This window comes from Mustela putorius, unplaced genomic scaffold (genome assembly GCF_011764305.1).
Source record: "Mustela putorius furo isolate JIRA1106 unplaced genomic scaffold, ASM1176430v1.1 tig00000129_pilon_pilon_pilon, whole genome shotgun sequence".
NCBI lineage: Eukaryota > Metazoa > Chordata > Mammalia > Carnivora > Mustelidae > Mustela > Mustela putorius.
Genome location: NW_025421290.1, coordinates 17,034,828 through 17,047,195, shown reverse-complemented (window position 1 = coordinate 17,047,195; position 12,368 = coordinate 17,034,828). Strand labels below are relative to the sequence as shown.

Genomic DNA, 12,368 nt, shown 5'->3' with positions numbered 1-12,368 from the left:
CCAATGCTCTCTAACCAGGGTCCATGCTGTCTGGCAGAAGGGAAGAGAAATACAGTCCTGCGCTATTAGCACCCTCTCTTGACTTTTTCTACCTTGAGCTCTGTCCCATTAATCCAGCAGGACATTCTTAGAATTCCAAGGGCTTCCCAAGCTCTCCAAATCCTCATAGTTGGTACGATTCTGTGTTACCATTAGAGCATTAGTCGGAATTTATCCTAGAGATTGTATCATTCTGGTAAAATTCATGTCATTGAATATCTCTTTGCCATATGGGATCTACTTTCTGCTTTGCTGGAACAAGAAGTGCTAAACTGGGGTGCCTGGGCAGCTCAGTCGTTAAGCGTCTGCCTTCAGCTCAGGTCATGATCCCAGGATCCTGGGACTGAACCACGCATCTGGCTCCCTGCTCAGCGGAGAACCTGCTTCTCCCTCTCCCACTCCTCCTGCTTGTGGTTCCTCTCTCCCTGTATCTCTCTCTGTCAAATAAATAAATAAAATCTTAAAAAAAAAAAAAAAAAAAGTCCTGAACGATGCTCTCTTAAAAATGACAACATCCACTTTGGGGGATAAGTTCAAGTTTTTTGACTATGCCCAGAACATAGTCTTTTATTCACTCACTCCCAATTCTTTTTTTAAGTTTTATTAACTTATTTGTCAGATAGAGTTCTTTTTAAAAGATTTCATTTATTTATTTGAGAGACAGAGAGCACGAGTGGGAAGGGCAGAGGGAGAGCAGGAAGTGTGACAAGGGGCTCTATCCCAGGACCCTGAGACCATGACCCCAGCCGAAGGCAAACGCTTAACTGACCAAGCCACCAAGGACCCCTCACTCATCAATTCATTTAACCATTTTTGAATGCGTATTATATGCCAGTCACTGTGCTAGTTACTTGAGGCGCAGAATTGCACAAAAATAGATGGGTCCTTCCATCATGAATCTTCTCATGTAGTGCCCCTGAGGGTGGGTGGAGCTAAAAGTGAAGAAGCAAGTGTTCACTGAGACTGGGAGGAAATGAAAGCATCTACAGTTGCCCAAGTGGTAAGTGATGCATCTTAAGTAAGAAGTTTAAACATATTTTAATGGTTCTATAAGAGCACGATGGCTGTTTTCATTTAATTAAAGGAAAGGTGATATGCTCTGCTTAACATAATGCAGTAGAGTCTATGAGAATGGGGCTATCTGTGTAAAAGTTAACACGGCTCCTCAAAAAATTAAGTGCAGAATCATCATAGGATCTGTCAATCCCATTCTGGGTATATATGGAAAAGAACCAAAAGCGGGTTCTCAAAGAGACTTTTGTATATCCGTGTTCATTGCAATATTACACAGTTGCCAAGAGGTAGAAGCAACCCAAGTGTCCATTGACAAATGAAGAGATAAGGAAAGTGTGGTATATACATACAAGGGAATATTGTTCTGCCTTAAAAAAGAGGAAATTCAGACACATAATCCCAAAAGGATCAGCCTGAGTGAAATAAGCCAGTCACAAAAGGCAAATATTGTATGATTCCACTTATAGGGGATATCTAGAGTAATCCAAATCATGAAAACAGAAAGTGGCATGGTGGTTGCCAGGGGCTGGGGGAAAGGGAGAAATGGGGAACTGTTGTTCAATGGCTATAGAAGTACAGTTTTTTTAAAAAAAAATATTTATTTGACAGACAGAGATCACAAGTAGGCAGAGAGGCAGGCGGGGGGTGGGGTGGTGGTGGGGGAAGCAGGCTCCCCACTGAGCAGAGAGCCCAATGTGGAGCTCAATCCCTGGACCCTGGGATCATGACCCAGGCTGAGGGCAGAGGCTTTAACCTACTGAGCCACCCAGGCGCCCCTAGAAGTGCAGTTTTACAAGATGAAAAAATTCTAGAGATCTGCTATAGAATGATGTCAATATAGTTAACATGATTAACCATACACTTAAAAGTGTTTGAGGGAAATTTCATATTATGTGAGGGTTTTTTTTTTTTTTTTTTTGGCCACAGTTAAAAATAAAATTTGAAAAATTTTGAAGTCAACACGGAAGCAACGGGAAGTATGAGTGATGAAGTGGGATCACTGGAAGGTTGGAGTCACAGAGCTGGCCCTACCAGTTCCTAGCTGGGGACTTTAAACGTCTAATCCTCAGGGTCCTCACTGGTGAAATGGAGATATGTCACCTACTTCAAAGTTTTGCAAGTGTTAAATGAGATGATATGTGTGCAAATTAGCAAACCCTGAAGCACTATTCAAATGCAAGGCATTTTGATGGTGCAGATGCCGGACTTGTCTATTACCTGGCTTCACCACTGTTTTCTGGTCGTAGGAGGGTAAGGTGGGATGTTGAGACACCAGCTCCAGCCTCTCTCTTCCACTTGTCCTGCTATTCTGTCCACTCCAAGTTTACAGGAGTAAAAGTTCTCTTACCAACAACTGTTCTTCCTGACTTCTCTCCAGGCAAGTTCCTCTTGTCTCCCATTGTCTTATTTTAGTTAACTCAGTCATAGAATTGGTGAGATTAAATCCATACTTACTGGAAGACTGAATAGCAATGCAACATGGTGGGCTAACTCGTGTTTAGGACTCTAACTCTAGCTAAGAGCTTAGCAGGCCCTTGAAAGAAGGAAAAGTTTTAAATAAACAAAGGGAATGGAAGAAAAGGTTGGTATTCTTTTTTTAAAGACTCCATCCTAGGACCTGGAGATCATGACCTGAGCCGAAGGCAGATGCCCAACCATCTGGACCCCCTCCCCGGGCCCCCAAGGGTTGGCATTCCTGATTGGAGGGAACTTCATGAACAAAGTTTGTAGGAAAAAAATTAAGGAAAGCTTAGCGGACAAGGAAGACACTGGCCTGCTGAAAATGATGATCCTGAAAGATGAATACGGATACAAATAATAGGGGACTTCGGGAGCAGACTGAAGATGCTTGATTCTATTTCAATTATTTCATTTTGAGAGTGGAGATATGAGCTGTTGAATGCCAGTTTTAGACCCAAATAATTCATGGGCCTAATGCAATTACAATGAAATCTCAATAGGTTATTTAGGATACTCTACAAAATGATACTGAAATTCAACCAGATGAGAAATTCAACCATCAGATGAGAAAGATTTAAAAGTATAATGAAAAAGGACTTGCCTTGTCAATGAACAACGGTGGGAAAATTGGTTATTTGTTTAAAAAAAAAAGTCATGGGGCGCCTGGGTGGTTCAGTGGGTTAAAGCCTCTGCCTTCAGCTCAGGTCACGATCTCAGGGTCCTGGGATTGAGTCCTGCATTGGGCTCTCTGCTCTGCGGGGAGCCTGCTTCCTCCTCTCCCTCTCTCTGTCTGCTTCTCTGCCTACTTGTGATCTCTGTCTGTCCAAAAAAAAAAAAAAATAAGTCATTTTAGGTCCCATGTCACAACTTATAGCAAAATTAGTTCAAGCTCAATTAAAGAGTATACTGTAAGAGACACATAAAACAAAAATGAGAAGAAAATATATAGAGATAAATGTCTGCTCTCTGAGTGGGTTAAGGAGTTTTTAGAATGACAAAACCTCTAATACACTGCTGCTGGGAATGTAAATTGGTACAAACATTGAGGAAAGCAATTTGTCCCTATTTTGTGAGGGTGAAGCACATACCCTATGACCTGATTCTACTGCTAGACACACACACACACACACACACGAACTTGAGAACCATACACATGGATATGGGCCTAGAAATGCTCATAGCACCACTGTTCAAAATAGTAAAATGCTGGAAACCTACCATCACAAAACCATATGAACAAACTGCAGAACATTTGTAAATGGAATACTCTGTAACAGGGAAAGGGAATTATCTGAAGTATCTGTATTAACATGGTTAAATTTAAAGCACACCATGGGGTGCCTGGCGGGCTCAGTCAGTTAAATGTCTACCTTTGGCTCGGGTTATGATCCTGGGGTCCTGGAATCGAGCCCCACATTGGAGTCCCTACTCAGTGGGGAGTCTGCTTCTCCCTCCCCCTCCCCTGAACTTGTGGTGGCTCTCTCTCTCAAATAAAGAAAATTAAAAAAAAAAAAAAAAAAGCATATCATGTTAAGTGAAAAAATAAGCTACAAAATATAACATACCAATTATATACATAATACCAATTGTATACATAATACCAATTATTTACAATCCTAAAATATGCAAAAATATTACATGCTGTTTAAGAATATGTACGTATTTAGTAAAGGTATGACATCATAGGACTAAAAAGCACCCAATTTAGGGGCATGGTAACCTCTGAGACAGAAGGAATGTGATGGAAAAGGTTACACAAGAGGCTTCCACTGTGCTGGTATTTATTTCTAGAGCTGTGTGGTAGGTACATGGTTATACGTTATATTATTCACTCAATGATTTGTATGTCTAAAATGTTTTGTGAAATAAAGTTTAAAAAAATTTAATTAATTTATTTATTTGAGGAGGTGGGAAAGGGGCAGAGGGAGAGGCAGGCAGACTCCCTGCTGAGCAGAAACACTGACATAGGGCCTTACTCTCCAGATGTGAGATCATGACCTAGGCCAAAGTCAGACCCTTAATGGACTGAGCGACCTGGACACAGCATGAAATAAAGTTTAAAGGTAATATGTATTCCCTATGAAAAATTAAAACAAAGGGCATCTGAGTGGTATAGGACATTAAGCATCTGACTCTTGGTTTCAGCTCAGGTCATGATCTCAGGGTCGTGAGACTGAGCCTGCCATTGGGCTCGCACTGAGTATGGTGTCTGCTTGAGGTTCTCTCTCCTTCTCCCTCTGCCCCTCCACTTGTGCTATCTCTAAAAATAAATAAGTAAATCTTTTTAAAAAATTAAAATAATATCTAAATACATAATTTAATCATTAACTCCAAACCATGATGAAAGGAATTCACCAGTCACAATTCCAAGTATATCTTTCCAGACTTATTTTTGATATTTGCCTTGTCTAGGTAACTCTATATTTCATATATTATGTTTTTCCTAGTATAAATAGGGTACTGTTTTACACATAATTCTGTAATTCTGGCTTTTTTTCACTTAATATCATTGACACCTCTCCAAACAAATATATATATATATATATACATCTCCCTCATATTTAATGGCTATATAATATTCCATGACATGAATATGCTATAATTATACTATCCCTCAACTGATACATACTTAGGTTGTTTCTATTTTTTGTTATTAAAATTCTGCAATAAATATCCTTGATGAACCTTAGGAGTATCTTTGAAAGATTTTCAGGAGGAGGAATTTTTAAGGGAAAGACTTTTTAAGAACTTTGCTTAGCAATGAAAGAAACCTCCAAGGAATTATGGTATGCTTCTCTATGTAAAATTCAACATATAAAAAATGGATTTAAGTAAATCACAAAAACAATAAAACTATAATAGAACCAAAGAACAGCACTAGATAATTTGCAGAAAAATAAATATAAATGACTATCAAATGTGTGGAAAATATTTTAACTATTCTACCTCTGTGGTTGAAAAGATGAAAGTGATAATCGGTTTCAAATTTTAGGCCTCTAAATTTAGACAGGATGAGAAAAGATAATCATGTTGGCAAACAGGCAGAATGCAATCAAGAACTTAAAAATATTTGGGGCTCCTGGGTAGCTCAGTTGGCTACCCCGCTACTCTTGGTTTTGACCCAGGTCATGATCTCAGGGTTGTGGGACTGAGCTCTGTGTGGGGCTTTGCACTCAGCTCAAAGTCAGCTTGTGGTTTTCTCCCTCTGTTCCTCCTTCACTCTGGCATGCATGCACTTTCTGTCCCTCTTTCAAATAAGTAAAATCTTTTTAAAAAGAAACTTAAAATTGTTCATATTCTCAGTTTATTAATTCTACTATTAACAATTTAATTTGAAAAATTAAGGTGTTATAGACGATCACTGTGTGTTATTTTGGAGCAATGGGTCATTCTCTACTTTCTCTTCCCCAGCACACCTGGAATTAACAAAGAGCCCCCAACATTCATTTTGTGCAACATGACTGATATCCTGACCACAGCTGACTGGACTACCACAGGTACCTGACCCGAGCTGGGCCACGACCTCCTTCCAGGGATCCCAACTGAACTCATGGCTGCTCTCTGGAATCAAGACAATGCAAACATGAGGGCTTGATCTGCCATTTTGTACCACATGGCCTGGCCCTCAAAGAAAGCCCCTCTTTAGTGTGACAAAAAAATTGGAGCACAATTAAGAGACAGAAACAAAAAAGAGCCCAGGGTCTGCTGCGAGTCCCCGCTTACCGAGGTGAAGCACAGCCCTGTCCAACATTCTAACAATTCCCCTACTTCGCTTACACCAGGTCCCATAAGTGCCTGGTAAGTCTCCTGGGCTCTGACTCTAAACAGAGAACCATGGGGCGCCCGGGTTGCTCAGTTGTTTAAGGGACTGCCTTTGGCCCCGAAGTCCGAGGATCGAATCCTGCATCAGGCTCCTTACTGCTTCTCCATTGGACCCTCCCTGCTCTCACGCTCTCTGTCTAATAAATAAATAAATAAATAAATAAACAAACAAACAAAATCTAAAAAAATAGAGAGAGAGAGAGAACCGTGCCTGTTCCCAAATATCCCAGCACTTAGAGAAGGAAGAGGGATATCCTACTTTCTGACTCTGGCCTGGAGGTGTACGGGGAAGGTGAGAAGGGATGGAAGGAAGAATCTAAATCGGTTGAACACTTACAAATTAAATAAAAATAATCTATGTGACTCACTTTGGATCATTCCTGGCCCATAATAAAGAATACCCTGGCTTCCTTTCGGCGGGAACCGCCATCTTCCAGTAACTGTCCAAAATGACCAACACAAAGGGAAAGAGGGGAGGTACCCATTATATGTTCTCCAGGCCTTTTAGAAAACATGGACTTGTTCCTTTGTCCGCATGCATGCAAATCTACAAGAAAGGTGAGATTATGGACATCAAGGGAGCGGGCACTGTTCAAAAGGAGTGCTCCACAAATGTTAGCATGGCAAAACGGGAAGAGTCTACAATGTTACTCAGCATGCTGCTGGCATTGTTGTAAACAAGTTAAGGGCAAGGTTCTTGCCAAGAGAATTAATGTACGCATTGAGCATATTAAACATTCAAAGAGCCGAGATATCTTCCTGAAGCGTCTGAAGGAAAATGACCAGAAAAAGAAGGACGCCAAAGAGAAAGGTACTTGGGTACACCTGAAGCACTGGCCTGCTCCGCCAGGAGAAACACAGTTCGTGAGAACCAATGGAAACGAGCCCGAACTGCTGGAACCCACTCCCTGTGAATTCATGGCATGATAAATGTAAAGAAAATAAAAGACCCCAAGACTCTTTAAAAAAAAGAAAAGAAAAGAAAAGAAAAAAGAATACCCTGAAGAGACAAACAAACACAAACCAGGTACCAAGCCAGGAGTGAATGGAGTTCTGAGTGTCACAAAGTTCAGCTTACATATCATCTCCTCTTTTTCCCGAATTTTTTTCCCACTTTCCTCTCCTGGTCACAGGATTTTACCCTGGGCTTTGGGCTTTCATAACAATTAGCCCTTGATCATAACATCTCATAAATACAGCAGAGAGAGAGTATTTCTGTCTTACTCGGATCTGAATTTCCCCAGGGCCCAGGGTAGGTAGGGACTTAAATGTTTGGAATGAATGCATGAGGGAATGATTAAATTAAATAATGAAAGTTTTGGTTATGAGAGTTCTCCTATATTAAGTGTTTGAAAGGCTTATTGAAATGTCTGACCATCGTGATGAGGATTTCTCTTGACGTGGAGCATTTGCCACAGTCAGCCTGTGGGACCCATGAGTTGTAGTTAATTATAACTTTTTTTCCCTGGAAGGTCAAGACAGCTAGAATTTTGTACTTTGACTGAATCTCTCCCAATGCTTTTTATTTCAAAAATACTTTTTCATAAGTACTTTGTTCTAGTTGCCAACTGGTATGTTAACTGGGTCACTAACCTTCCAAATCTGAGACTATAAACTTTCTTGACTTAGAAGAACCATCAAACAAAACAGTTTCAAATACTTGAGGTGACTATGGCCATCATCCTTGTTTTCAAAGCTCTTTAAATCTAAATTCTAAAAAAAAAAACAAAAAACTCTTTTGAAAAAGAAGGTTGACTTGAATCCATATGGTAACCTCACTCTACCAACAAAGTATGCTTCTCAAGAAGACAGATGGGTGTTCTTTGTTATTTTGCAGAGAGACAAATACCAAGGGAAATGAGTAGAAAGCCTTGACATTTTATATATATGCTAACACAGCATTATATACAAACCTGATTGTGTAGAAGATTTCCAGTGGGACAGGCAGTAAGATAGTTTAGAATTTCAGTGCCTTCTAGTCTTAACTCCTGCCCAGATTCTGCCCCTTACTAGATGTATAACGTTGGGAAAAAAACTAAACTTTCTGTGTCTTACTTTTTGCATCTGTAAAATGGGACCAAAGTTCCTACACCAATGGGTTATTGTGAAAAGAATACATACAAAATGTCTGCCATAGTTTCTGGCTCAGTGTTCAATGAATGGGAGACTGTGTTGATGAGGATGGAAGACTTGGCCCATTATTTCTACTTTCTTTTCTTTATGACCTTCTATTAGACACTTAACTTCTGTATCTTACTAGTCTCTTCTATGTGATGGGGAAAAGAGTAGCTTTATATTCAATCACTTGGACATATTGTTAGCAAGCAAAGATTTAAAGACAGAGGCAACTTGATGCAGCATAAGGAGGTCTGGTCCATGGGACGCCTGGGTGACTCAGTCATTTAAGCATCTGCCTTTGGCTCAGGTCATGATCTCAGGGTCCTGGGATCAAGCCCCCTGTTAGGCTCCTTGCTCAGCAGGGAGTCTGCTTTTTCCTCTCCCTTGCCCCTCCCCCTGCCCTGCTTGTGCTCTCTCTCTCTCTCTCTCTCTCTCTCTCCCTCCAATAGATAAAATCTTAAAAAACAAAACAAACAAACAAACAAAAAACCAACAACCTGGCCCTTGGAAGATCTGGGTTCAAATTGTAGTTTTACTAGTTACTAGTTGTATGACACTGGATAACTTCTCTGATCCTCATGTTTTTTATTTATAAATTAGAAATACTATGTATCTACAAGGGCACCTGTGTGGCTTGGTTGGTTAAGCGTCTGACTCTTATTTTCAGCTCAGGTCATGATCTAGGGGTCATGAGATTGAGCTCTGCATTGGGCTCACGGCTCCGTGGGGAGTCAGCTGGAGATTCTCTCTCTCCCCTTCTGCACCTCCCCTGGACTCACTCTCACCTGCAGGCTTTCTCTCTCTCTCTCTCAAATAAATAAATAAATCTTAAAAAAGAAATACTATGTATCTACAGCATTAAGGTTCCAATTAAATAGTGTATATGAAAGTGAACTGAAATTGCTATACGTTTCTAGTTATTATCGCCAGTACCATAGAAGATTGTATATGTTGTCCTTATTGGTTTATTTTGTTTTAATAACAGTGTGCTCAGATTTAAGTTTTCACCTTCTTTGGTTATCTTGCCCTCTTAGAACATTTTAGCAGAAATTTACCCTATGTTCATAGGCTTTACTCTATTGATACCTTCAAAATAATGTTCTCTCTCTTCAATAGAGTAATGGAACCCTAGATGCAACATTCAACCATAGGCTGCATTTCCTGAAATCTGGCCTTGGTGTTTGTCTTTTTTTTTTTTTTTAAGATTTTATTTATTTATTTGACAGAGAGAGACACAGTGAGAGAGGGAACACAAATAGGGGGAGTGGGAGGAGAAGCAGGGTTCCTGTAGAGCAAGGAGCCTGATGTGGGACTGTATCCCAAGACCCTGGGATCATTACCCGAGCCGAAGGCAGACTCTTAATGACTGAGCCACCCAGGCGTCCCTGGCCTTGGTGTTTTAAGGGATGCAGTAAAACAAACTATTGAAAAGCAGTAGTTTGCTAAGAAGAAAGCTCATTTGCATGTTTGGTAGATCACTGTACTGTTTCTTCTCATGCAGGTGTATTTTAGGGGCACTTAATTCTAAAAGTATAATTCTTTTTTTTTTTTTTTTAAGATTTTATTTATCTGTCAGAGAGAGAGCACAAGCAGGAGGAGCAGCAGGCGGGGCTCAATCCCAGGACTTTGGGATCATGACCTGGGGTGAAGGCAGACGCTTAATCAACTGAGCCACCCAGGCATCCCTAAAAGTATAATTCTTAAGAATATCTGCTTCGAGTCTTAAAAATAAAAGCCAACAAACAAATTAGACTTGAGGAATTACATTAAGAAAGAATTATTGGCAGGGTCTCTTTAAATGGTTGCCTTTCATGCTTAAGATCAGATTTCGTCTAAATATTTCATTTAGTGCAACTCCTAGAAAACCCCAGATCCAGGGTCTAAGGTGAGGCTTGGTGAGGTTAAGTGACTTGCCTGTGTCTTATAAGCCAGGATTCTTTGGGGGCATATGTTATAGAACCTCAACTCCAAAGTAGCTTAAACAAAAAAGGGAATTTATGGGCTCATATAATTGAAACTACCTTCAAACAGAACTGGATCCAGCAGTTCCAACTGTGTTGTTAAAACCTGGCATTTTCCAAAGTTACCTCTACTGTACTGGATTCCTCCAAGATGGAGGAAGAAGAGGATAATGATGACATGCAGCTCTAATTTACATCCTTTCTACGGTTGTTTGTTCCAAGAGGAAGAAAGGTATCCCTCTCCCAACATTCAGAGAGGAAATCTTGGATTTGATCTCCTTGGGTCCTGTACTTTCCTCTCTGCAGGGAGGAAAGATATTAGCAGTGTGGTTATTACCTGTCCACCAGGATCACATGAGGGAAGTGGTGTGATCCTCCAAGGAAAGGCAACGGTGGACGGGAAGCAGATATCTACCACATCAAGTCTAGGCTATTACTAAGGGCAGGGCTAGGACAGAAATCAGGACCTTGTTTCTAGTGCCATTCTGCAGGTTATAGAGAGGAAGAGAAATAGCTAAGTTTAGAGCAAAAATAGTTTGGGCCTCTTTTAAAGGAATGTCAATTAGAAAAGAAGATAAAGCTCTGAAAGGATGTTAAGTCAAATGACCATTTTTTCACTTTTAGAAGTATATGGATATTGTAAGATGCAAATTCTTGTTATTGCTAATGAATGCTTTCACACACAGTCTATAATTTAGCATGGAAGTGGATTGAAAGGCATGCCTCGTTTCCTTGCTTCTTGTTTTCTTCCTGTCACAATGGGACACGCCAGAATAAAATTTCGAGGGGGAAAAAACCTTTCTAGAAGTTTCTAGATGGATAGCAACCATTAAAATACAAACAAAGTGGATGATTATGGTCATAACTAGTGTTTGTTGAGCAGTGAACACGTGCAGACATGTGTCATATAGTAAATGCATAACCTCATGAAAATCTGATGACTGCCCCAGGAGTTAGGAAATATGAGTCTGTCCATTTACAGGCCAGGAAACCAAGGGTATGACAAATGAATAATTTGTCCCAGCTCCTGACTGTGTGAGCTGGGATTCCACCTCAGGTAAATCTGATTCCAGAGTCTGTGTAATCAGCATTGTGCTTATAATTAGTTATAGCTTTAGTTCATTTAATTGTATAATTTAACTGTCTTAAAAGCAAAATTGTTGTGGTATGTTATTTTGTTTTATCCCGTGCAAACCAAAGTGCACTTGAAGCTGACTTTCTCTTTCCCCATTGTCTTGATCCATCAGTGACCTAGGATCTCTCACTGCTAGGTAGGAAACTGGAGTACCTAAATGTTTTCAATCTCAAGCAATGATTATACACATTAATCACATGGAAAGCCATGAATAACCTATCACCCAGAGGCGCATCTGAAAACGCAATTGTACTATTTACAGTGTGACCTAAGTAGGGTGCTGGGTGGCACAGTTGGTTAAGTTGGTTTCAGTTTAGGTCATGATCTTGGGGTTGTGGGATCGAGCCCCATATTGGCTTCTGTGCCCACCGTGGAGTCTGCTTGAAATTTTCTCTCCTTCTCCCTCTGCCGCTCCTGCTTATGCCCTCTCTCCCTCTCTAAAAAAAATAAAACAAAACAGGGGCGCCTGGGTGGCTCAGTGGGTTAAAGCCTCTGGCCTTCGGCCCAGGTCATGATTCCAGGGTCCTGGAATCGAGCCCCGCATCGGGCTCTCTGCTCAGCAGGGAGCCTGCTTCCTCCTCTCTCTCTCTGCCTACTTGTAACTTCTGTCTGTCAAATCAATCAATCAATCTTAAAAAAAAAAAATAAAACAAAACAAAACTTAAATTGTGACCCAGGAAAATGTCACTGCTCAGGGTGTTGCCAGTGTAGATAAATGTGGCTCAGAGAAATATTACAGCACAGTCCTGTGTCTACACTAGCTGTGTAATTTTCTTGTTTTTCCAGAGAGCAGCTCTTGCCTCAGGCTTTTTCATCTT

The 12,368-nt window shown here is 40.5% G+C and overlaps 1 pseudogene; it reads left to right on the top strand.

Annotated features, from left to right (window-relative positions):
* Nucleotides 1–8,778, top strand: part of LOC106005933 — a 50,892-nt pseudogene extending 42,114 nt beyond the window's left edge.
* The last annotated feature ends 3,590 nt before the right edge of the window (nt 8,779–12,368 follow it).